Source organism: Balaenoptera ricei, chromosome 17 (genome assembly GCF_028023285.1).
Source record: "Balaenoptera ricei isolate mBalRic1 chromosome 17, mBalRic1.hap2, whole genome shotgun sequence".
Lineage (NCBI taxonomy): Eukaryota > Metazoa > Chordata > Mammalia > Artiodactyla > Balaenopteridae > Balaenoptera > Balaenoptera ricei.
Window position 1 is genome coordinate 68,615,665 of NC_082655.1, and position 26,469 is coordinate 68,642,133.

Consider the following 26,469-nt stretch of genomic DNA (forward strand, 5'->3'; position numbering starts at 1 on the left):
TTTCACACTTACATATATAAACAGATGCTGTTTCTAATTGGCCCCAAAGTCTTTTCATACTGTTGAAAAATTTTTTTCTGAAACTTTGCTCACAATCTCATGAACAATTATAGCACCAGTGCAGACCATCTTTCTCTGAAAATGACACCTTTATCCAGTAGAGAAGACACTTGACTGCTTTAGCATTGCTAAGGGCTAAAAGACAGTAGCATTTTAAGAGAAGATGTTATGATCTTACTCTACCTTTAAGTTCCACAGTGGCTGTGGGTTACATCTGTACCAGGAATCAGCAACCTAAGGTGTGATCAGAAGCCAAATTTCCCTCTCAAAAGGGACAAATAACACTCAGTCCCTATGCACATAACCAACTTTTAAATTAAAATGAGAACAATCTACACTTTCCTTCCAATTTTTTCATGTTAAGCTAAATAGTTCCTTTAGTGATAATGCCCTTGCCTTAGAGACTTACCTTAAAACAATTTAAAAAGGCAGGAGCAGTTATGGAACTAATGACTATTACTAATAATGTCAAATTTTAAGGTATTTTAGCGTTCCTTGTTATTTTCTGAAAAGTGGCTATTCAGTTGCCAAAAAAAAAAAAAAAAAGCATTTTATTCTTTTCTTTTCTTCCCACGTAAAAAATATGGGAGTGTAATGCCAGTAATGAGAGGCTCCCTATTTAGGAGAGCGGTAATTTTTATGAATGGATATTGAATAGGAGAAGGGACAAGATGAGAGGGTGGAGCTGTAGGATGGATGGCTAGTGCTAATCATTTTTAATTGCAATGACATAAAATAGACTGAGATATATATTATTGGTCAATTGACTTTTAAAAAATCCATATGACCTTGAACTATTCACTGTACCAATAACAGCAAATTGTCAGCCATAAGATCTTGGAAAGTCACAACTTGTCTTCTGAAGGTGCGTTTCCTCATATATAAGGTTGTTTCAGAACCACAGGGTTGTTTCACATTGGATAGTGAATGTGAAAGAGTGTTGAAACCTTCAGAGTTATACAACTGTAAAGTGCAGAATTATTATTCTGTAAATGTGTATATCGTCACTGATCCACTCACCTGTTAGTTTTCCTGTCTTCTCCCCTGGCCCCATCACTCAAATCCTCACATGGTCCTTTGACTGTATGCATATCTTTACCAAAACATACATCACACCCTATTACAACCACTGGCTACTTTCTCTGTCTTTCCCATTTAACTCTAAGTTGTTGAAGGGCAAAAATTGTTTTTATTAATTTTTGCTTCCCAAGTCCTGGTACAGGGCCGGGCAATATAGGTGAAAACTAAATATTTGAAGAATGAATGAGCAAACAAACAATTTGTAGATTTAGCTGGCTCTGGATCCACACAGAGACTTTAGAATCATACAGCTTATAAATAATGAGATAAAAGAGAGAACTCACTTTTAAAATCAGCAAGTAGATAGTATTATTGAATGTGCAATAAAGACACTGAAGAAATTGCTGATTACTTAGGATTTGTAAGTAGTTATTGAATAGAACTTTCACCTTGAAATATGAAAACTATTCGTTAGTATATTTTTACTATTTCGTTAAACTAGTGCTATGGATAATTATTTTCATAATACTGAAAAATGGAAATATATAAAATTGGCCTTTAAAATATCTAATGAGATACATTAGAGTTAGAGATACATTAGAGTTTAGGAAAGAGAATTTTTTTTGAAAAAACTTTCAGAAATAAAGACTAAAGTAGGACAGACAAAAAATAAACAAACACAACAGATAATGTCGTAAAAGAACTAGAAGGTGAATAAGAGAAATTTTTTAAATCAAAAAGAAATTCAGGGCTTCCCTGGTGGCGCAGTGGTTGAGAATCTGCCTGCCAATGCAGGGGACACGGGTTCGAGTCCTGGTCTGGGAAGATCCCACATGCCGCGGAGCAACTAAGCCCGTGAGCCACAACTACTGAGCCTGCGCGTCTGGAGCCTGTGCTCCGCAACAAGAGAGGCCGCGATAGTGAGAGGCCCGCGCACCGCGATGAAGAGTGGCCCCCACTTGCCGCAACTGGAGAAAGCCCTCGCACAGAAACGAAGACCCAACACAGCCATAAATAAATAAATAAATAAATAAAATATTTAAAAAAAAAAAAAAAAGAAATTCAGAAAGATATTTTTTTTAAAGGATTTTAGGGAAAGTGATAAATATTGAAGAGAAGCAGAGAAGACGAAATACACAGAAAATAGGAGACCTTAAGGCAGAAAACAAAAGAAAGGGAACAGAATCGATGCAAAAAGTTATAATTCAAGAAAACTTCCCTGAAATAATAATAAAAGAAATTACATATTGCACTGCATATCTGGCAATAGTGAGTCAGACTGATATACTCTAGCAAATTCATCGTATTTTAAAGATAAAACGTCCTTTGGGCATCTAGAAAAACGTACTGCATGATTTATACAGGGAAAATATTTAGATTATCATTAGACTTTAACAGCAGTGATTTATAACGGTAGAAAAACAAAGTAATATATTTAAAATACTGAAGGAAAGAAAATGTGAGCTCAGTAATCTAATGGAGAATGAACTTCAGAAAACTAAAATGCCAAGATCTAAGAACAGATGGTGAGCATTAACTATAGAGTTACCTGTCCTAAGACCACATGACAGTTGAAAAGCAGAGAATATGTTATGCATTGGCTATATACTCTGACAATGTGGATTTGGTACAACTATTAACAAGTTGGACGAGAACAGAGAAAGCATATGCATTTTTTCAGTATTTGTATTGGTAGATGGATTGATATTTTTATCCTGAGACCCCTGTATAGAATATGGAATAAGACAAATGAGTTATTATGGAACATTTTAATTCCAACATTGCCTTTATCATTGAGAATCAGAATTGTTGGTATGGAAAAAAGGAGATAAAGATATAAGAAAATGGGTTAAATTTAAGTCTTGGTATTCTCTAATTTGAATTGAAAGTATCAATGTGAACTAACTGTCCACGCAAAGGGGCTGGAAATAATGATCAATCCAGTAGTAATGAGTATCACTGGTGTCCAGACTGTGGTCTTGAAAGACCATTTCTCACTAAAAGAAACTAGGGCTTTTCAAAAAAAAAAAGGACTGATGCCATATTTGGGACAGGATACACAACACAACATTAGCTTGGAGCATCTTGTGCTACCCAAGAGCAAGCAAGCTATCAGAGACTATCAGGGGCATGACGGAATGACCCATAAACAAACATGAAGAAGTCCTCATGCCAAAGATGGACCAGTTTGAGCTTTAGCAATGATAATAATTGCCATGCATTGAAACTTACCAAATAAGTTTAAAGAAAGTATTGTTTATCTTCAGAAGATATTAGGTACCCTATTCATTATCTTGAAAACTAGCAAATAAAGGAGAGAAATCAAGCACGTATCCTGCCTTTCTTAAGAGAACTGTATTACTGGCCAATCAAATAGTAACTGAGAGAAAGGGTCTCTCAGCAAAAGTATTCCAACAAATAAATACAAAAGAAATGATGAAATTAAAATATCACCACTTTTCAACTACCAATGTATACATAAATATTGGCATTGAGACTCTATGGCTGCTAAGATGACAGCATGGGAAACGACCATATATTATGTGTCTCCTATAGTCATGCCAAAGAGGAGCTTTATCCAGTTTCTCGATACATTTCAGGAAAAAACAGAGAACTGAAGAACATGTTGAACCAAGAATATGAAGTTAGCAAAACTCTGACTGCAGAAAACTTGACAGGTCAAATGGCCAGGGTTCTTTAACAGATAAATTGTAAGAAAATGCAAGAAATGGAGTTTAAAAGAAAATGCAAGAAGTGGAGTTTAAAAGAGACTTAAAGACATATCTGATTTTTGAAAGTTGGCAAGGTTAACAATAGTGTCAAGAGATGCATATTTAGGTGATAAAGCTATTTTTAAAGTGCAAGTTGATTATTATAAAAGAATAATTTTTATTTGTGGGGAGAGGCAGAGGCTGTGGTTGGGAAAGGGCATAGTGAAAGGCCATCTCCATTGTCTGGCAAAGTTTTATTTCTTGACCTGAGTAATACTCTCATTATAAAAGTAATTAAGCCATACATTTGATTTGGGTGATTTTCTATATTTGTGTTTTGTAATAAAAAGACATTTTAAAATAAACAGATAGCCATTTCTAATACTAAACTATAGTGTTACAGGCATAAACGTAAGGTCCAAATGAAACTCTTAAAAAATTAGAGTGAAATGTTATAATGCTCTATTTATTGCTGGCTATATCTACATGGTCACATATCCAATCCCCCATTGATCTAAATCTTTTGGTCTATGTAAAGAGGTAATTATTGGTTATATATCTAGAAAAGTAGTTAAAGGACACTCTTACCGTTCTGATTCAATCTTAAGCTAATCTAATTATAACACTGACCTAATAAAAATCAGTTGGCAATTTTGATTTTTACCATTTGAAATAATTAAGCCTTTAAATTCTGTTCCATTAAGCTTTTTAAAAAATCAATACATGTCACTTGAGAATCTGTAAAGTACCTGTATGAATTCTCTGAGGTCGGTGAAAAATGAATGTCAGCCTCATAATTTAAACCAAACATACAATGTATTCTTTTAAAATTAAATTAATCTGTGTCTTTGCAAAATGCCTAAATGGCTAAGGTGACCAGCTTCCGGCACTGTGACTCACGGTTGGGAAGACCGATGGGAGCCTGCAAGAAAACCGATACCCGAGGCTCGTGAGATACCAAGACTTTCATGTCTCTCTTGTTCTCCGTCCACGTTTCCTTAATTGAAAAAAAAATGATCAGGGCTTCCCTGGTGGCGCAGTGGTTGAGAGTCTGCCTGCCGATGCAGGGGACACGGGTTCGAGCCCTGGTTTGGGAAGATTCCACATGCCGCGGAGCAACTGGGCCCGTAAGCCACAACTACTGAGCCTGCGCGTCTGGAGCCAGTGCTCCGCAACGAGAGGCCACGACAGTGAGAGGCCCGCGCATCGCGATGAAGAGTGGCCCCCGCTTGCCGCAACTAGAGAAAGCCCTCGCACAGAAACGAAGACCCAACACAGCCAAAAATAAATAAATAAATAAATAAATTAATTAATTAATTAAAAAAAAAAAAAAGATGTAAGGTAACATATTTAAAAAAAAAAAAAAGATCAGTGCTTCAGATAAGTAACAATCCTTGGCATTTCTCTACATTGAGGGAAACATTTCTCTAACAGATGCATGGACACAAATAATTTTGTGCTGGTTTCTTTTAACATATGTCTCTGATTTTTTAATTCAACAACAAAAAAGACCAGTTTCACATTTCAGACACCTTTGCATTTTTTCATACACATTAAAGGGCTACAGAATAATTTAAACTTTGTAAGGAAAAGTCTTTTTCGCTGACTTGTAAATAAATGCAGGTAGTAATAATGCAGAAGTACATTTAAAAGTGTATTTTTAATCCTTAACACATTTGAAAAGGTCTAATTTTTAAAATTTTTTTAATTGATTCTTTAAGTGGTCCAAAGAGAATGACATCCGCAGCATTAAGGTTCAAACCAAATAAATGAAATGCATGAGTTTATATTATCTAGCCTGTCAAAAACTTGGCAGCTCATGTCATAAACAGTGTCACTGGGAGAGTTGTGACAGGCTTGGGGGAAATGTGTAGAATCATAATCAATTTTCCAAGGAAAAGAGGTGACCTCCAAATAAATAAGAGGAGTGACTTGGAGGGGAAGATAAAGGAGGTTGTTAACTGATTCAAAGTAGCACAATACTAATTCTGAAGATTTACCTATAGTCTCTAGGATAATTTGAAAAGGCAATTCTCACGAGTGTGTCCCAACTCACCACCAGTGTTTAATGTACTACAGTATTTCTTCTGCTTAATATGGGCTTAGTGTGGGCTGGTCACTGGACTAAGACTTGGCCTTGATTCCACGTATTGTCAGAAAGTGGCAAAAGGTGGCGACATCCTAAAGAGGCAAGAGTGCAGGTTTTGGAGTCAAGCAAATATGGGTTCATAATTCCATTCTGCCATTTATGTTCGTGTGCATCGGGCAAGTTACATAACTTTCCTGGGTCCCAATTTCTGCATCTGTAAATGGTGATAACACCCTGGGCGCCTCATGGGTTATTGTGAGGCTTAAATGAAATAATGTCTGTAAGGCATAGAAGACAAGAATAAAACCCTGGCTGTCATCATTATTAATGAAGATAATAAGTATTAGTACTAGTTTTAGGAGGTTTTTAGTAAATGGAAGACAGAGAAAACCAACCTTACACTAGGTAAGGTAGGAAAATTAGGAATATGCTTAATTCTTTAAGAATATAGCTGAGAAGGGAACCTGACTATGAGGAAATCAGATGCTATTTTTAATCTATTCCTGTTTTTGTGTCACTTTCATTAAAAGAATCTTGCACTTTCAATGACAGGTAATTATTGAATGGCTTCATGTATAAATACATTTTCTGCAGTAAATTCAAGGGTAAATGGAAGGTTGACTGACGGTGAGATAAAAGGGACTTTAAAAAACCTTGGACATCAGAAGGAGAAAGAAGCAAGTAACACAAGTCAAGAGAAATGAATTGTTGAGGAAAGGGAGTGAGACAGCATCCTTAACACAACTTTGCTCCTGACCTCCCAATACTGCAGTCATACTGAAAAACTTCCAGGCCCTCCAACAGTCAGTGTCTCTCTCTCTCTGTCTCTCCATCTCCTTCCCTCCCTTCCTCCTGTCCTTCCTTCCCTCCTCTGCCATCCTTTTGTGCAGCCCTTTGTGCCCTCTTCTTGATGCCACCTAGGAAGATTCTACTCGCGGCAAGTCTAAGTTCAGTGCCACAGTTCCAGGAGGACTTCCCTGACCCGCGTGTTCGTGTTGCCCCCATCCCGCCTGCTGTGTGTTCCCATGACCCCTGCAATTAGAGAGTTTGCCACACTGACTGCCTTGGCCTGAAGCAGTCTCTCTTCCATCGTCAGCTCCACAGACCCACCCTTCACATTTGCAGGGCCTGAAGCAAGAGGTCAAACAGGTCCACGCTGCCAACAAACTATTTCATACATGATATTCTGACTTTCAATCAGGCTTGGCAAGCCAGCTTCAAATTCAGAATTCTTGTATTCCTTCAAGTTCTGCACCTTAACTTGGCAAAAAAGGGAGAGCAGGAAGGCAGCACTGACCCCAATCCCATACCCTTTGGCCCCTTTTCTCCCCGTTTGCCCCACTGCATCACAAAGGTCTTTGTGAGCACATGTGAGTCTACCCCTGCCTGCATCTCCAAGCTTGTTTCCACCCTCCCAAAATGTCTGTCTCTCATCCACTCCTCACGCCTAGAACTAAGCTCTCAGGAAGGATGAACTAGGGAAAGGGGACCATGTAGGTCCAGGAAGTGGGTTTGGGACAATTTGGGCAGCAGATTCCAGGATCCTGGTACTTAGCACACGGTCAGACTCCAGGTGGACACGTTCCCTTGACCCCATAAGCTCCTTATCGCATGCAGAGGGGCACAGCCCTGGGCTTGTCTAAGACAGCACTGAGAGCGTCTGACAGTAAACACACCTAACTCTTTACTGTCTATAATATTTAGTGCAGGGTTTGGCATCTAAAAATCACTCCCAAATATTTATAGAATGAATAAGCATTATTACAAAAGGCATACATTTCTAATTCAAGGTGCTAAATAATCAAAAGATAGTAGAAGATGTGATAAGAAGCATAGACAGATAAAGACTTTGTGTAAAAGTTTTGAATATTTCAGAAATGACAGAATCAGGGAGATTCTCATAGCAAGAGATGGGGGAAAGGTCATATTTTAGACCTATTTAGGATCCACGGAAAACAAAGTACAAATATGGACTAGAGAAAGACATTTTAAAAATTGACTACGTTTGTTTTGAGTTGGATAATGGCCCCAAAACAGAGATGAGCAAAAATCAAGATAGAATATAAGAATAATGATAAAGGAGTGAGATTCAATGAAATTGCCTATCAAAAAGAGACCTCAGTCCCATCAGCTACAATTATCTATCTGAGGAGAGATCAATGGCAAAGGTTCTCTCGAGGACAGGCAGAGTGTTCTGCAGTGTGATTACCAGGGAAGTTGGACAAAACTTGGAAAGAAAACAAAGTAGGAAAAGATGCGGAAAACCTGTCTACAGAAGGTATCTTTGCAATCGTACTCTGCTAACTACAGGGTGTACTATACCCCATCAGCCTAGTCTCACATTTTTGTAAACTGCGGAATGGTACCAGAGTTTGTATGGATCACCTAACATCCAAAAACCTAAGGAACCACAATTCAAATGCTTCATCAAATCTAAGACCAGGCACAGAGTGTGGAGCTCGTGATGCTGTCCCAAGTCTCTTTGATGCAGTACAGTTTTCCCTTTATGGTCTAAAACCGTTGCCCCTTTGGGAACTAGAGCCCCAAGATGTTCTACAGGAAGAAATTTCCATGTTAATTCCTAGTCCAAAAAAGTGAATTTAATGTGCCTTACGGAACAAAGCTAACTTTGGGGCCCTGAAAAGGGCCAAACCACATCATAGAGAGTAAGAAGATATCTTCCATTCTCATGAAGGTATGCCCATCTTTAGAACCAAGTTCAAAGCAAACATCTTTTGAAGTCTTACTGAACATGACTGAACATTGAGGGTTTTTACAATGTTTTTGCATGTGTTTGCATTTTATGAAAACAGCTAGGATCAGAAGCAGAGGAGCCAAAGAGATTTCCTGCCAGGTCTGGGAATCTAAAAGCCAGAAATTTCAAGAGAAAAAAATAATTCTTATAACATGTGTAGCCTAATTTTATATACTCTCAATGTTAATTGAGATAAACACTTGAAATCCTGGATACACTTTGACAATGAACTTCAGAGCCAAACTATTTAGCCCTGTCTCAAACCCATATCAATATTGCAGGTGAGAAGTTAAATGTAACTCATCTTTTGGTCACTGCCAGTTAGTTAAATATATCAGTTTAATAAAGCCAAGTCACGAAAAAGCAGCCTCAGTATTTTTAAAGATCACAAGTCTCCTGGGAAACAGTTCTCTTGACTCTTGTAGAATGTCCTTTGAAGCTCAGAGAGGACACAAATCAAGCTAATCAAGGCACCTGCCACACGGAGTTTTGCCTTAGAATATTGGGAGACTCTTTAATCACCCATCTGGCAGAACACCAGACTCGGGGCTGACCGCCATGTACAATCAAGCAGACTGTGCCCCAGCCAAGGAGGCGAGTGGAAGCAAATGTTGGCCACTTTTGTAGAGGAGAAAGAGCTTTAAGGGCAAATGAGTTAAAACAATGCACGCAATAAATCCTCAAATATTCCAGAAGCTGAAACTAACCCAATGAAAATAATTGTAAAATACTCTACTACACTTTAAAAAACACGTAAATATAGAATTATAGAAACATAGCCAGATAGCAGTTCATATAAAAAAAGATGGGAACTTTAGGTAACAACAACTTTAGTGTGTACCAGCAATTCAGTGGAAGCTACTGGAAAAGCTATTTCAATAGTAAGCATCATTAATGAAAGCACAATCAACTCCTCCAGGCTGTTAATAGTTGAATTGTACATTGTGATCAGCTGAGACTATTGTGTTCAAGTTTGGTGTGTTGGAAGGAAAAGTGATTAGAATGGAGATTGGTCTAGAAAAAAGGTCACGTAAGTCATGGTTGAAGAAGTTGTTTAATTTTCATCAGAAGGACAGAAGACTTAAAGACTGATTGAGATATTTAACTCACTGAAGATTTAAAAGATGGAGAGGAAGTTAGAGTTCTTTCCTGTTTCAGAGAGCAAAATTAGGGCATAGAGATGAAAGTTTCACGGAGACAGATTTTTCTCTCAAAATGAGGATGCATTCTTCTAGAGCAGTAATGAAATATGGGCTGGAGCAGGAGGTTTCAGGGAAGAGCTGTTGCCTGAAATCCTGGGGGCAAGATCAGGCAGTGGGCGATAGAAGGAATTCCTCAGTGAGGAAAAAGTTGCCTTACAGTCTTCTCATACTGAACTTCTGCTGCATTTCCTACCCTTAGGAAACTTGATCGCTTCCTAAAGTTCCAAAGTTGGGCATCTAAACTGAGGCAGATTGGTACTAAGGAGATAGAATTAGAACGACTTTTGTTTCCAACAGTTATAACCCTGTTGCATTTAATTCAGGACAATGAGGTAGTAAAGTCTTTAGTAGTTAGTTTTGCTTTAGACGGTGTTGTCTGAATAAAGAAAAGGAAGATGACCTTTATCTAACAGCTGCTATAGACCAAGCACGTATATGTCTGTACTCAGTCCTCACAATATTCCTGTGAAACGATTATCTTTATTTTACAGATGAAGAAACAGACTAAGAAAATTCCAAAGTAGAGCTGGGTCTTGAATCCTATATTCTTGAAGCCTATGATCTTTCTAGAAGACAGAGAATGAAATCAACCATTGCTTTAGTCAAATTAAATGCTTAAACGTGACAGAGGTTGATTTAAGCTCCCACTTGGATTCCTAATCTAGTTCTCTGTCAATTACGTTATGCTGATATTTTCTACTTCTTGGTTTTGCTAGTCCAGGGCCAGCCCAATAGATTATTTACACTAAACCTGAGTGTAATTATTATTATGGACAGTGAACCCATTCAAGTAAATAATATTGCAAAAACTCCATGCCCAGAGAAATTAGTTCCTTTCTGCCAGGAGAAGTAGGCAAGGGCAAGTGTTGGAATCATTCAGTGTCTCTTCAAGGCTTTCAGGATATAAACATGTCACTCAACACTCCTGGGAACCAAGCCCCCAAATCAGTAGAAAGAGTATTGGCTTTTGAGACAAGATTGGATCTGAATTTTTTTTTTGTGAGTCACACACCAGGCACGAGGACTTGGGTCAAGTCACCTAGACTCCCCAAGTTTCTCTTTCTTTAGTTGTGAAGAGAGAATAAAAAATTTAAAATGTTTTCAATTGAAAGATTGGGGTAATATCTATAAAGTACAGTGCTAGGCACTCAATTAATCGTTCCTACTTTGATTACAACCCGGGACTCCAACATCATGGCTTTCACCCTACCTACACCCCTTCCCTCGTCTAATTCTCCAGGTGTGCTGAACTGCATGTGGGCTCCCAAGCCAACTGCTCTCTCCTTTTTCCTAGTGCTAAGTCCCCTACATACAAACCTTCAAGTTGCGAACTTTCGAAGATGCGAACATGCATTCACATGCCCAATCACGTAAGTTAGTTCAGCTGTCTGGCGTACACTGTCACGTGCGTGCATCCTCTACAAGTGGTTGTGCTTTTGTGTACTTTACTGTACAGTACTGTATAGAGTACAGTAGTACAGTATCTTTATTTCAAGTCCAGGATGTCGGGAAGCAAACGTAAAAGCAGCAGTGATGTAGCTGGTACCGCTAAGAAGCACCAAGTGATAATGATGGAAACATCGCTGGAGCTAGATCTGCAAGAGGACGACTTCATTGCACTCCTTGCTGTGCAACATGAGGAGCTTACTAATGAACACCTGATGGAATTGGAGGCCCAGAGAAAGGACAAAGAGAGACAAGAGGAAGAAGAAGTAACTGAAGAACCGAAGAGATTCATGACACAGGAAATGGCAAGGGGATTTTCTTTATTTGAGGAGGCGCTGTTAGTTTTTGAGGCACAGGACCTGAATGTAGAACGGTACACGAAGGTTGCAGCGGCTGTGCAGAATGCAATCCAGTGCTACCGAGTTATCTATGATGAGAAAAAAAGAACTACTACCCAGACATCCTTGAATCATTTTTCCAAGAGGGCAGATAGAATTGAATCCAACAAGGAACCAGAACCTGTGCCATCAACGTCAGGTGTGAGTGAAATTGCAGCTTGCCCTCTGTCTCCTATTGCTGACTATCCTTCAGCTCTACCATCTCCCACCTCCTCTCCCTCCTCCAGTCAGTAACTCTTCTTGCCTGTTCACTTGATGCCAGCCCCTGGATGCCAGCTGTTGTACTGTACTGCTGTATTTTTCAAGGTATTGTACTGTAAGATTTAAAATGTTTTTATTTTTTGTGTTTGCTAGGTTTTTATGTATTATTTGTGTGAAAAGTATTATAAACCTATCACAGTACAGTACTATATAGCCAGTTGTGTTAGTTGGGTACCTAGGCTAACTTTGTTGGACTTATGAACAAATTGGACTTACCAACGTGCACTCAGAACGGAACTCATTCGTATGTAGGGACTCATACTTACTATACTGCAGCTAGCCATCAACCCAGGGGCCACCTTCTGCTGGAAGCTTGTCTTTGATCACTATTCACCCTGCGGGCTACATCAGATACCTCCCCCTCCCATGTGCATGCTGTATATACATATGTCAGAGCATTTCTGTGCTCTTACAAACATCTGGTCATTCAACTTCCTTTCCCATTATACTGCAAACTCTTTAATGGCAAGAGGTATATTCTTCATTTCCAGATTCTGAGTACCTCACAGAGAGCTTTTCAATGGGAGATGCTCAATAAATGTGTGTTGAATGAATGAATGTGTGTTGAATGAATGTTGAATGAATGAATGCACTAATCCTAGGTCAGTATAGCATATTGTTCCAATGCTATACCAAATCATTTTCTAACAGTTTATCTGTCAATCCTCTCAATATCTTACTTAAGAAGTCAACAGTTTAGAACAAATGTGCATTTACAAGCATCTTGGTTCATTCATGCTGCTACAACAAAATGCCATAGATTGAGTGTCTTATAAATAACAGATATTCATTTCTCACAGTTCTGGAGGCTAAAGATTAGGGTACCAGCATGTTCAGGTGAGGGCCCTCTTCTGGGTTGCAGAAGAGGGCCCTCTTCTTATCGTACCCTTATGTGGTCGAAGGGGCAACAGAGTTCTTGGGTCTGTTTATAAGGGCATTAATCCCATTCATGAGGGTCCCACCCTTATAACCTAATCACTCCTAAAGGCCCCACCTCCTAATACTATCACACTGGGTACTAGATTCAAATTTCAACATTTGAATTCTGGAGGGACACAAACATTCAGACCATACCAACAAGATAACCTGAATGGGATTCAGAACAATAAAAGATAAGTTTCTCTGTATTTTCCGGGAATAGTCAAATAAAGATACCACTTATTTATTCCCACATATATATGTATATTCAATAGACACAATACATATGAACAAGGTGCTCATCCATACTCTGTAATTCTATGACAACCAAGGAGTCTTTTGAGAGTTTAATGTCGGGGGAGCTCTCACTTCTGGCTGACTAGTCACTAAAGTTCCACACTGCGAGAAGTCAAGACAGTGGAGGTAGTGGTGCACGTGAGGCGAACAAGGAAACTCCAAATTACGTTTTTCTAATTTTCACTCCTTCTGTACAAAGGAAGGCTAGACCCTCCTTGGTTGTATTTACCTAAGCGAGGGTGAAGTATTTTCCTGTAAAGTTAGTAGGTGTTAATTTTAAATTACTCTAATAATTTAATGTTTTTCCTCCCTTAAGTAAAATGGATGTGTATATAATGGGTAAGAAAAATATGAATTTGGTTACACATATGCAAATATTTGGTTAGAATGGTTAAGAGGAATATAGTCTGTGTAATATGCACATGTATATATGTATATGTCTATATAGAATTTTTTAAATCATGCCTTCTTCAAAAGCTCTGGCATTCTTCTTGGAAATGCAAATAGTTAAAGCTAAAATAATTAGTTTTTATTTTTATCATTATTGTATGGAATGACAGCAAAGTGACAGCTGTGCCAATGTTGCCAATAATCACAGGAAAAGTAAGTGTAAGTTCGATAGCCTTTACTGCTGAGTTTAGAACCACTCTCCACCTTTGAGCGAAGTCATGACCATTTGTTAACGAAGCGTACCTATCAAATATAATCCAATACTTAAATGGGTAAGCCTATTAGAACAGTACAAGAAAATAAGCCTAGGCATAATTTGCATGTTCTACATTATCTCTGCTTGGAGTGCAAAGAAGTGTAGCTCTGAAAGGCCCCCAGGTTCCCACGCAGAGAGCAAGCTGCCACAATCCCTTATAACTTGGAATAAAGTTAGCAGACTTGAAAAGCTCAATTAAAGATAGATAGCTCTTAATAATGATGCTATACTCCCTGAATTTGCAGAACTAATGTAAATATGTTCATATATCCCTTGTTTCAGGAGAGGATATTCCAGCCTGACAGTCCCAGCATATCAACTGCTGACTAAGGAGTATGGCTTGAATTCAACTTCGTAAAAGAGCCCACTCTGTGTTACTGTCCTGACTCTAGGTTAGCTCGGGAATTTGCTGCTCTAATACAAAGGTTGGGGTTACCAGAAGTTCCTGAGCCAACAGAAGAAAACCAAACAAGTCCACATGGGGGGAAAAAGTGAGCCGGTTTTGTTGTTTATATGAAACCCTTGCTGTTGTGACTTTCTCTACTGCCATCACAGGGTGCTGGCCTAAGAGCTCATCATTTTGTGATCTCTGCACACAAACCGGAAGCCCCTGAAGGACAAAGGCTGAGACTCATCCCAGACGTGTCCCTGGTGCTATCAGAGTGCTTGGCTTCCAGCAGACACCCTGTAAATATCTGCTGACTGACTGAATGGTACTCTGTTGGACTATTTCAATGCAAGAACCTAGGACAATCTGGAGCAACTGTGAACAAGTTGAATAGCTACCATTTTTAGCACTTGACATATAAATGATCTCAGTTCATCCTTCCTGCATCTGTATAAAGTTGGCTTTATGAGTGAAAATACCGAGTTCAGAGAGACCATATTACTTGCCCAGAATCTTAGCGCTAAAAACCCCTAAAGCCAGATGTGACCTTGGGTCTGTAGAACTCCAGAGGCCGTGTTCTATCCACTGTACATTGTCTTTACTTCTCAGAACAGATATAAGATTGGGTCTGGTCTAAATTTAAATTTTGGAAACACTCTGCACAGACTCAGCATATTGAGTGCAGGCAACACTTTTCTTTTTAACCTAGCAGATTTGTTAACGCGAGCTGCTTAAGTTGCAGCCCTGCCCCACTGCCTCCAGAACTCAACTGTAGACAGAGTGGAGGGACACAGAAGTTGCAGAACTTTCCTATCAGTGGTACAGGGTTTAATCTTCATTTTACCAGCTGTCTTGAAAGACCCTGATTGTAAGAAAACTGCAAACATAGATAATAAATAAGTAATGAAAAATTTTGCTATTTATCAGTTGCACAGCAAGACTAAAATGGCATCAATCACATTTCGACTGTGAAATGCAAGTGCACTGATAAGAGGCCCACTTTTCATGTTATGGTGGATGAATTGTTTCATTCCGTGAACAGTATACTTGGTATGCATCTGATCACCCTATGTGTAAATCATCTATTAAGCCTTCTGTCAACTGTGTTTAACTAAGAGTTCTCTTTCATCTATAGGAAGAAATATCCATATGTGAAGTCTCCAGATTTTCACAGAGAAACAAGCTAGTCCTGTTCAAAATTACATCAATCAACACCATTTGAGTTATTCAAGATTTTGATGAGGATATTTATTTACAGATAGAATGCTTGGAGCATTGTGGTGTGCAGATTCAGTCCCAAGTTTAGATGAACATTCCTTAATATCCTTCCAATTAACACATCCGTGAACTTAAAAAACAAACAAAACCCCTCAAAATACAGGGTACTCAACTGAGATGTTACTTAAATTTTCCTACTTTAAAAAAATTCTTTTCCATTAAGCATAGATAACTTCTCTTCACCCTTCAAGACTCAATTTAGAATCAAGATTGTCCTCCCATTCACACCCCTCACCTCAGCACTGCACACTTGGCAGAATGCCAGAAAAAGTGCTTATCAAATATTTGGGGAATATTGCTATAAATATTGATATGAATATATCAATGATTTATGAATGACAATGAATGAATTAGTGTCAATTCTAATGTTTTAAAAAGAAAACTAAGAGTATATTTTCTACATTTATCATGAACAGCAGGCCAGAAATTTAGTAGAATTACACTTTTCAAAATAGAATAAAGTAGTTCCTAATTGAATTAATTCTGTATAAGTGGTTTACAGCATCTGAGTACTTGTATCTCTTTCAGGCCACAAATGAAGGAAAAATAAAGTCTCCCAGCTTGTCTCATTCCTTCAATCAAGCACACTCTCTGGTTAGGGTACTGTACTTGACGCAGGGGACATCAGATGGTCTGATGGAAAATACAGGGCTGCTGGCAGCTCTCACATGCACTGTCTGTTTACACTGGGGACAGTCACTCTTAGTTTTAAGCCAGAAATGTACTTGTGCGTGCAGTGACTTCTTACAAAACCGAGGATATGACTCCCCCTTGGGTGTCCAGGTGGCTTGGGCGATTGCAGGTGCTTGGACATGCAGAGAAAGGCAGCAGTCTACTAGGATGAAGAGTGCAGGCGGCACAGCCGCGCAGACCTGTGTCAAAGCCGCTCTGCTGCTCCACTGTAATCCTGAAAGACTGCTGAGCCTCCTGAGAGCAGTTTCTACAGCTGTGAAACTGGTGTGGACAAAGAATGTCACCTGCCCTTTCAGTAAACAAAGGATGTTGTGGTCATAAAGCCATCAGCCACTGCAGCGCCCTGACAGTGTGCCCTGAGAGGAATTCAGGACGGAGAAAAACAGGATACTGGCCTTAGATACTTAAGATGCATACCTAAGGCATGATTTCAATAAGCCCAGACTCTTGCATCTTCCCATACATAGAAAAGCACTAACATCATTAACTTGAGATGTCGGTTTTTTGTGATTAGCAGCAATCGTTTGATGTTTGACTACATGGTTGCTTTTTGGTTGCTTGTTTTTAGCAAAAATTCTTATATATCCCGGCTCCTCCCTTACCTCTTTGGAACAGTCCCTCAGAGCTATCTGAGAGGCTGCCATCCCAGGCTATAGTCCTCAGTAAGGCTACAGAATAAAACCGAATTCTCAACTTTTAGGTTGGGCATTTTTTCAGTCGACACTGGCATAACAATGCCTATCGCATATGATGATTTTATGAGATAATATCTGTGAAGAACATAGCACAGGACTAGAGAAAGATATTTTCAATATGTAAAGGCAACTCTCACTATGACACTGGCTTATTATTCTATTACTGTTATGACTGACACTGCCATTATGCTGATTCTTTTGTCAACAGTCCATAGGGAGTTATAGAAGATTTAATATTTTCAATGTCAGGAAGACTCAACAGGAGACCTCACTAATCTGGGATACAAATTTCCCTTGACAGTGAAATCATGACACTTCTTCCAGGGTTGAACTCAGGCTCTATTTTGAAGCCAGTGACCCTGACTGATCCCGTTATTTTCTAGAAATATCCCTTACACATGCCTGGTGAGAAATATTTACTGCAAGTTGGAAGGAAGACATTCGAGACAATGTGAATATTTATAATGATATAGCACACATTGTTTCATCAGAATAAGCAACAACAACAAAAATTCATTCTAGTTGTGCTATAGAATTTTCAGTTTTATAGGTTCAGGAATTTCTTACAAGCTTAAATAGCTCCAAGAAGATTTTGAACACACAAAAACATATTAAGTACTATTTGTTAACGAAAGGTTCAGTAACCATTAAAAATTGTTTTGATGTATCTATCCCATGGCTAGCCAAGTTACATATGTAGTACAGTTGCCCTGAGAAATCTGTTCTACCTTGGCTTTCTTGTAAAAGTAGACATTTTATGTAAACATTTCAATATATACTTCTTCCATGATTGGTAGATCATGACGTTCATATCTTCTTAAAAGTTTCAAAAGAAGAATTTCAAAGATAGAGCCTATTAGAGTTGTCTTTGCATTTCTGTCTTCTTAAAACTCCCAGAAGTTCTCCATGCAAGTAGTACAGCTTCAGTTAACTCAAACATTAATTCACGGTGACCAGGAGAGACTTAGGTATTCTTTCCCAACCTCTAGATTTATTCAAGTTTCAAGGTAGTTTGGGTGGGTTAAGTTTACTTAATGTCTTCTTTGGCCTCAAGGTTCCAGCCTTCACCTGCTGTTTAACATTCCTTTCCAGATTCTTAAAAAGCCCTGTTTACATCTAAAAGGAATTTTTGCCTTAATACAAAATAATCATGACAGAACATACTTGTCAACTCTACTCCCGGTAGCAGGTTTTGGCTTCTTTTCCCCACTTTGAACTAAGGTAGCAATTTAACAGAGCTTTAGTGAAAAAAAAATGTGAAAGTAACACTTTCAGGATATACATTTCCATTTCTAAGGTCAACAGTATGTGTTATTAGTTTACAGGATGATATTAGTTTGTTTTTTCTCATAGCATAATAAGCTCCATGTAGCTCTATATTTTTTAATCACTTTGTTTAACCAAATTATTCCTGGCATTTTTTGTTTTTTGGAAGTAATTTTTTTTAAGGTAATACATGCACAGAATTGCTTGAAAGAACATGGTAACCATATGCTAGAAATCAACCACAGACGTGAGAACTCGTACAGACTGTGGAAGGCTTATTGTCAGAGCTTCCTGCTCCTGACTAGAGCATGGCTTGACCCTTCCAGCAGCCACAAAAAGGCTTGGCACCATTGGCCGTGACTCTGTTCCTCACCAGGAACAGAACACACACCAAGAAATGTCATGTAGGGGCCATGCATGACAGATCAAAGTTATTAGTCAATTTCAACAATATGGAGCATGTTATTCACACATCAGAATCCTCTTTATCGTGTTAGAAACCACAGTCCAAAAAACAAACAAAAAAGATTTTGAGAGTATAATTTGTCAGACATGGCCTATCTGAGTCATATGTAAACTACATCCTCAAATTTCTAAAGGAGGGTCATATCTAATGGACCTGAGGCTTCTAGTTTTCTATCTTCTTTATGCTTTTACTTTGCAGAGATAGAAAGAGATACTATGTCAAGTAGTAAAACAAATGATCAAAAATGACTTCTGTGGCACAAAGATCAAGTTCAATTCTCTCTTGAAATCTTATCTAACTCTTCAACCTATGGAAGGCTCTCCTGTCTTTAAACCGAAATTAGGTATACAGTCTGTATCATACAATTTACTTAACGGTTTTCATCTTGGTATACAGTTAATCTTCCTAAGAGACCAGAATGTCTTTAGGGCTAAAACCATTTCACTTTCCACTTTTCTTCTATGAGGCTTTATTCAATGAATGTGGTGAAAGGGGCCATATTAATAACTTACTAAATAAATCTCATGCTCTAATAGTATACAAAATTTTATATTCAGTGTTCACAAGCACATCTATATGATCCAAGGGTGCTCATTTTTTTATAAAATAGCGATCACTTGATCTAAGACAACATGTTTTCAATATTCCAGTGTTATGACCAAAAATATGCTATTTGTCATTTTCTTTTAAGCATTCCTTGAAGAACAAAATAATGTGCAGCAGTACAGAACTTTATAAGATATCATCTATCATTTTTTAAAAATCAACATTCTTGGTGGATTGGTAGGCAATTGAATCCATACTATTCTCAGAAAAAAAAAAATCTACCTACAAATTTATGGGGAGTTTCCTGATATTAAAAAAAACTCCACAATTCAAGAGCTAGCTAAAAAGAAATGTTAGCCTAAACATACCACATAATGTTAAAATTAAGAAACATTTTCCTGTCAGTCAGTCAGTCTCTGATCCACAGAATATGGCATTTCACTGATGTTTTATGTAAGAATGGGAGAAAATTCCTCCACTTTCAATTTGGAAAATCCTAATCACACATTATATACAACTCTGTGGATTCTTTATAAGGATACAAGTTCCTGGGTGGCAGACTCAGGAGCCCCAGCTGTACATCCACAATAATGTTTGCCAATGATACCCAAAAGAAGTGACCTGTCAGTTTCTACAGCATCATTCTCTGTATTTCTAACCTGGATTCTTAACATCAGTGGTGTGCTGGTAAAAGTTTAACAACCAGTTCTCTAGGGGGAAAATTAAGGCTCTTATTATTTGCTGATTTCTGTAGTTTAAATAGTCCCACAGCGCTGATTTCAAGTTACCAACGTGATGTCACCGTACAGAGAGTTGGGAAAGATGGCACCACCATCTCCAGGAAGCCACTGTGCGCCAGCTCCAGCACACAGCTCAAAATGCTACTTCTGACAATCTGGTCAAAGGAGGAGAACATCCTAGATGATAACGAATGAACTCACAGTTATACGTCTTGCCAGAGAAATTGTTAAAAATGTTTCAAGGAGTTGTTCATTCATTGAATTCAAAGGGAGGGAAACTGAATTTAATGACACCATCACAATCTATGGAAAGTAAAAGTACCAAATTTTGATCACTTTAAATAAGGAAGAGCTCTCTAACAAGCTTAACAGAGATTTGCTCTTCATCTTGAGGTCCTAGTTTCCTTTAACCTGGAGAAGTTGAGGAAAAGTTGGAAGATCTCAAAAGAGATGGTTGAGAATGGAATTACTGTCAGGGTTCTCTATATACTTTGAGCCTGTGAAGCTGGGACTGCAGTTAAACTCAAACATAATGAATCTTGTGATTTGACATTGTGGACTATATCTAAATTTATACAAGAGATTTTGAGAAATTGTTTGTAATATGATTAAATTTTTAAATTAACAGAATAGAATAAATATTTTATATTTTTAAAATGTCAACCAATGTAAATTTTGCTTATAATTTCTGGAAGTAATGTCATAATAAAATAATTCATACATCCCTTCTAACCCCTACAGTCTATCTTTTCAAGCTTGGAGATGTTTTGTTTGTTTGTTTCCTTTAGTCTAGCCAAATATTTCTCAGAGTAATTTCATATTTTTCTAACAACTATTGTTAAACCTTTAAATCCCACAAATCCTAACCCACAGTTTAGGAGACTAATTGTAATTCAGTTTTCTAACCTTTCAGTAAATGTAAAGTGGAAGAGTTTTAACCTTCTATTGAGACCCTGTATACACCACTTCACAAAACCTACATTTTTCTATTAAGGCTCACCAAGTACTAAGTCCTTTAGCCTTTGAGATGTTTTCAAGCACAGCAGTAAGCTGGTCCACTTGGTCCTTAAAGTGAACTAAAAATAATAATCCTCTTCTGAACCTTGTTGCTGTCCTGGCAGTCAGCTCTAATCCCTCCATCCAATATTAGGACATGGTTCTACTTGAAATGCCATGTAATTGAAATTACAAGCTCTGTGTTCTTCCTGGAACTAAGCCAGAGTATTTGAAATCAGCTTACAGCATGCATATACTGAGCTAGGAACTGCCACGTTACAATATGGGATAAATTATGGTCATTGTTCCAGTTTACCCAGGGGTCAACTAGCGCTAAACACAATGTGAATTTCCTAAAATACTGAGGTTTCCAATAAGAGAGTCCCTTTCCAGGTTCTTCTGCCTTCTCCAATAATAATGCTTTGTTCTCCTATTCTTTTGTGCACAGTGCCTGCCAGCTAGTACGTGCTCAAACAATTTTAGAAGAACAAAATATAGTATGAAATCCACAGGCTTTAGAATAAAAGAGAATGTCTCTTGAATCCCGGTTCCAACATATACTAACTCTGCAACTATGGATATATTAACCTTTTAGAGCTTCTATTTCTTAATCTTGAAAATTGGGCATAATGATTCCTGCCTAGTTGGAATACTATGAAAATAGAGCTAGCGTCTGTGAAGCCCTTAGACCACCGTAAGAATGGAGGAGACACTGAATTAGTGAGCTATGATGATAATGAGGATGGGTAATTGATTCTAAGAAGATAAGAAGAGTTAATTTCCCTGGACATTCTGACTTTCCAGGAGCAGTGGACCAAAGCAAATCAGTCCACTCTATTCATGTGGATTTTAGAATTTTCAGTCTGTGGATCATACAAAGTTTTAGTTTTTTATTGTGGTAAAATAAACATAACATTTACAATATTAACCATTTAAAAGTACACAAGTCAATGGAATTAAGTGTATTCACAATGTTTTGCAGCCATCACCACTATGTAATTACAGAAAATTTTCATCTCTCCAAAGGAAAACCCCAAATGATTAGACAATGACTTCACTTTCTCCCCTCCTTTCAGCCCTTGGCAATCCCTAATCTGCTTTCTGTCTCTATGAATTTGACTATTCTGGATATTTCATATAAACGGAATCATACAATATGTGACCTTTTTTGTCTGGCTTCTTACACTTGGCATAATATTTTCTGTGTTCTTCCATGTAGCATGTATCAGAACTTTGCTATTTTATGGTTGAATAATATTCTATTGTATAGAATTTTGTACTACATCTTGTTTATCCATTCATTAGTTGATGGGCATTGGGTTGTTTCCACCTTTTGGCTATTGTGAACAGTGCTACCACAAACAGTCATAAAGAAGTTTTCTCTCTGAGCACCTATTTTCAATTATTTTCAGTACATACCTAGAAGTGGAATTTTGGGGTCACATGGTAATTCTATGTTTCACAGCTTTAATTTTATGCCATTAAAAATTGCAAAAGAGAAATTTTAAAAGTTAAATATAAATTTACCATACGACCCAGCAATTCCACTCCTAAGAATCACCCATGGGAAATGAAAACATGTATCTGCAGAAAGATTTGCATGTGAATCTTCACAGCAGCATTTTTCATAATAGTTCAATATTGGAAACAACTAAAATGTCCACAAACTCATGAGCTAATAAACAAAATGTGGTGTATCCAGCAATGAAATATTACTATTTATCAATAAAAGAGAATGAACTACTGATCATATTACAACATGGATGAACCTGAAAAACATTATGTTAAGTAAGAGGCCAAACCCAAAAGACCACATGCTATGTAACTGCATATATATGAAATGTCCAGAATAGGCAAATCTATAGAGACAGAAAGTAGATTAGTGGTTGTCTGGGACTGGGAATAGGAATAAAGATTAACTGCAAATAGGGCATGAGGTATCTTATTGGGATGATAATGATATCTTAAAACTGGATTATTATGATGGTTGTACACTAATGATATTTACCAAAAATCATTGAATTATATACTCGAAATAGGTGAATTTTCTGATACATAAATTATATCTCAGTAAAGTAAAAACAGTCGCATAGAGGAAAATGCAAGGTAAAAAACTTGCTATTCTTCCTTGTCGTCCATTGCTACTCTGGGATAATAAATTTATCACCCTACTAAAGGATAACAAATACTCCTAATTCATGTCCTTGCCATTTCTATAATTGTTCTCCATTCAAATCTAACCAGATCAAGTAGCCACCAGGTTATTTCTTCAAATATTCCAAAATTAATAGAACATGCTCAGTGGTATCCAGAGATCTCTATGGCCCTCAACCTAGCATGCAGGATCCACAGTCTACCATAATGTCTACAACTCAATAACAAATCATCTGCTACAACACTGCAGGTTTCTATGGTCCTTGCAATAATACCACTTATTCTAAACTCCAAGACTTCCTTACACGTCTCTTTCTCATCTAGCGTGTTTTACTTCTTCTCATAGGATGTAGAAAACTTTCCCAACATTTAAGATTTCCCTCATTTCATTTCCTTCAAGAGTCCTTTATTATGCTTTTAAGCCTACTTTAGTGTTCTGTAGTCATATTTGTCTTAATCCTTCCTTTTTACCCTTAAATAGATGGTATTGAGCTATAGAGAGCTCGGAAACCAGATTTCCTGGGTTTGAATCATCACTGGACAATTTATAAATTGTGTCCTTGAGAAAGTCTAATTAACCTTTAATTAATTTACTCATTAATAAAATGAAGATAATTTGCCATTGATTCACTGTGGAAAGTATATATCATGCATGAGAACACTTAGCACAGCAACTGGAACATTGAAAGAAATCAGTAAATGTCAGTTCTTATCACAACTTTTATTATTTTTCTATATTAAATTTTAATCTAATTGATTTCTAGTGAATGCCTTTATTCTTATGACTAGACGATACATTCTGAAAATAGAAATTATACCCAACATGTCTTTGTGTTCTCAACAGCACTTGGCACAATGACTAGCCAACTATTTATTGATTGAACTCTTGACTGATTCATTCATTAATTAAAATACTGAAGGGCAAATAGTTTCTGCATCTATGGGTGTAATGAAATTGTTGTTTTTTTCCTGGTTCTGCCTGAATGTCTATCCTCTTGAGCTTGTCTATACTTAGACACAACAGTCAAATAGCAACTGCAAAAGGAAGCAGCACAATGTGTCACATCATCAGCAAACAGAAAAACAACAAATTTTACTTTCCAGAGGCCCTGGGCTGAATCATTCGTTTATTCATTCCTTTGTCTGCATAATTTGCCCTGGCGTAAAAATAAATAAGACCAGTTTCTAACCTCAGGGGGTTAGAATCTAATAGACTGAGATAGACTAGAAATGAAATTCCTTAAAGTATCATAGCACATAAGACTGAGGTGGGCACAGGAATGCAGCAGCAAATGGGGCAAAAAGGAAAGACATAAAGGGAAAGGATTTGGAAAGCTTCACATTAATAGAACATGGGGGCTGTCTTGGTGATTCAAGGAGTGAAAAAGAGGTTAAGAGAGTTTTCCATGAAGTGAAATATCTAAGTACAAAAGCTTGAAACTGACATCTGTGGTTCCAAGGATGGCAAGCCATTCACAATGGCTAGAGGAGCAGGCTACAAGGTGGAGAGATGGTTGGGTCAGATTATTGAGAGTAATGTATGTCAAGCCAACAACTAGTTTGAATGTTATCTACCAGAAACCGTAACATGATCAGATTTTTATTTTAGAAAAATGTCCTTAGTTTTGAGTAGATGGATTGATAGAGTATAAGACTGAAGGGATAAATAAAATTTTAAAAATAGCTTGGGTCAGACATGGTAAGAATTTTGAATTAAGGCAAAAACAAGGTGCATTTGAGGATTTCAGCTTTGACATTTCAAAACTGAAATGCCAATAGGAAAGCCAGTGACTAGGTTCTATGTTGTTATTTTTCTTCTTCTTCGTGGTAGTGGTGATTTTTGGTTTGGTTTGGTTTGGTATATAAAATTCTGAACCTCAGGGAGAGATCCAGAAGAGAGAACTGGACTTAAAGCCAACAGAGGTCATAAGCGTGAATGACACTACCGAGAGAGAGTATACAAGATGAGAAGAAAAAACAAGAGAGACAAGAATAGTATCTAAACACCAAAATTTTAGGGGTAGACAGAGGAAGAGACCTAGTAAAGAGGACTAAGATAGACAGAGAGCTAGATAATCAGAGGAGAATGACTGTCCCTGAAAACAAAAGAAGCAGGAGCTTCAAGAATAAGGAAGTGGTAGTCAACTATGCCAATTTCCACAAAAAGATTAAATAAAATGAAGGCTCACGATAATTCATTGGATTTGGATATGAAGAAATAAACGTTCACTTTTGCAGTAAATTAAAGAACTAATGAATGGAAAAGAAGCTGAGTCTCTCCAGGATTTTGATGTAAAGGGCATAACAGGAAGGCGTAGTAATAACTAACAGTGAAACATGAAATAATTCACATATTTGTTTGCTATTGGGAGATGCTTGAGGATTTCCATAGCTTGAAGAAAAAGTAAGAAAGGATGGGTTGAATATAGAATGAAAGAAAGAGAAGAGATGTTTTTAGATAGAAGGAACAGAATGATTTTTCTCAAAAGCAGTTCTGAAAGACGATAATCCAAACCTCTTCTTGTGAGACTGGATGAAAAATAAAGGTGAGGGGCTGCTCATATACAAGAGAGTATAGGTTTATGGGATCTTAAGAGACTTCGCACTTGATGGACCTAAGTCTTGTTTATTTATTCAGCTTTGTTTGTTGTTGGTTTTGTTGTCTTGAGAAGTAGGGAGCTAGGAATAGGTTTGGGATAGCTGATACAGAAAATGAGACCGGAAGCTGATTAAGGACAGCTGATTATGGACTGCCAAGGTGAACTGAGAATAAAATTAGAAGGCATTACTACTGCATTCCAACAATCTCCATAATCACATGATTTCTTTCTGTAGGGCTCATCAGCCTCTGTGTAAAAATATAGTGTGACTAGGTTGGATGGACCCAAGGCTGGACGTGAGTAGCAAAGGAAGGCTAAATGGGAAAGGGATTGATGTTGTGCATCACTGAGGTCTCAGCTAAACAGAGCAGCCATAAGGAGCCAATGCCAGGGCTTGGAGTTCTTAAGGAAGTCAAAGAAGGGGAGCAGTGGGACTAACGGAGTAAGAAAACTGAAAGGAGGGTATTATCAGTAGAGACTAATACACTGGAATTTGAGTCCAGAGATAGAACAGAACTAGCTCTGGTAAGGTCCGGGTGTGACCATAGGTGTGAGATATTGGATGGACGCTACTGAAGAATAGAATGTAAAGACATTTTGAAGATAGCATATTGGATAGATTGGTTATGCCAAGTGTCAAAGTCCTCAATGACTAAGCTGACATTGTATCAAATAATAGGAACCTCAGAGGAAGAAGAATTTTTATCTGGAGTTGAAAATGAATGGTCAGTAAGTTGCAATGGAGGACCAGGATAAACACAGTATTGCCTCTTATAACTGGTAT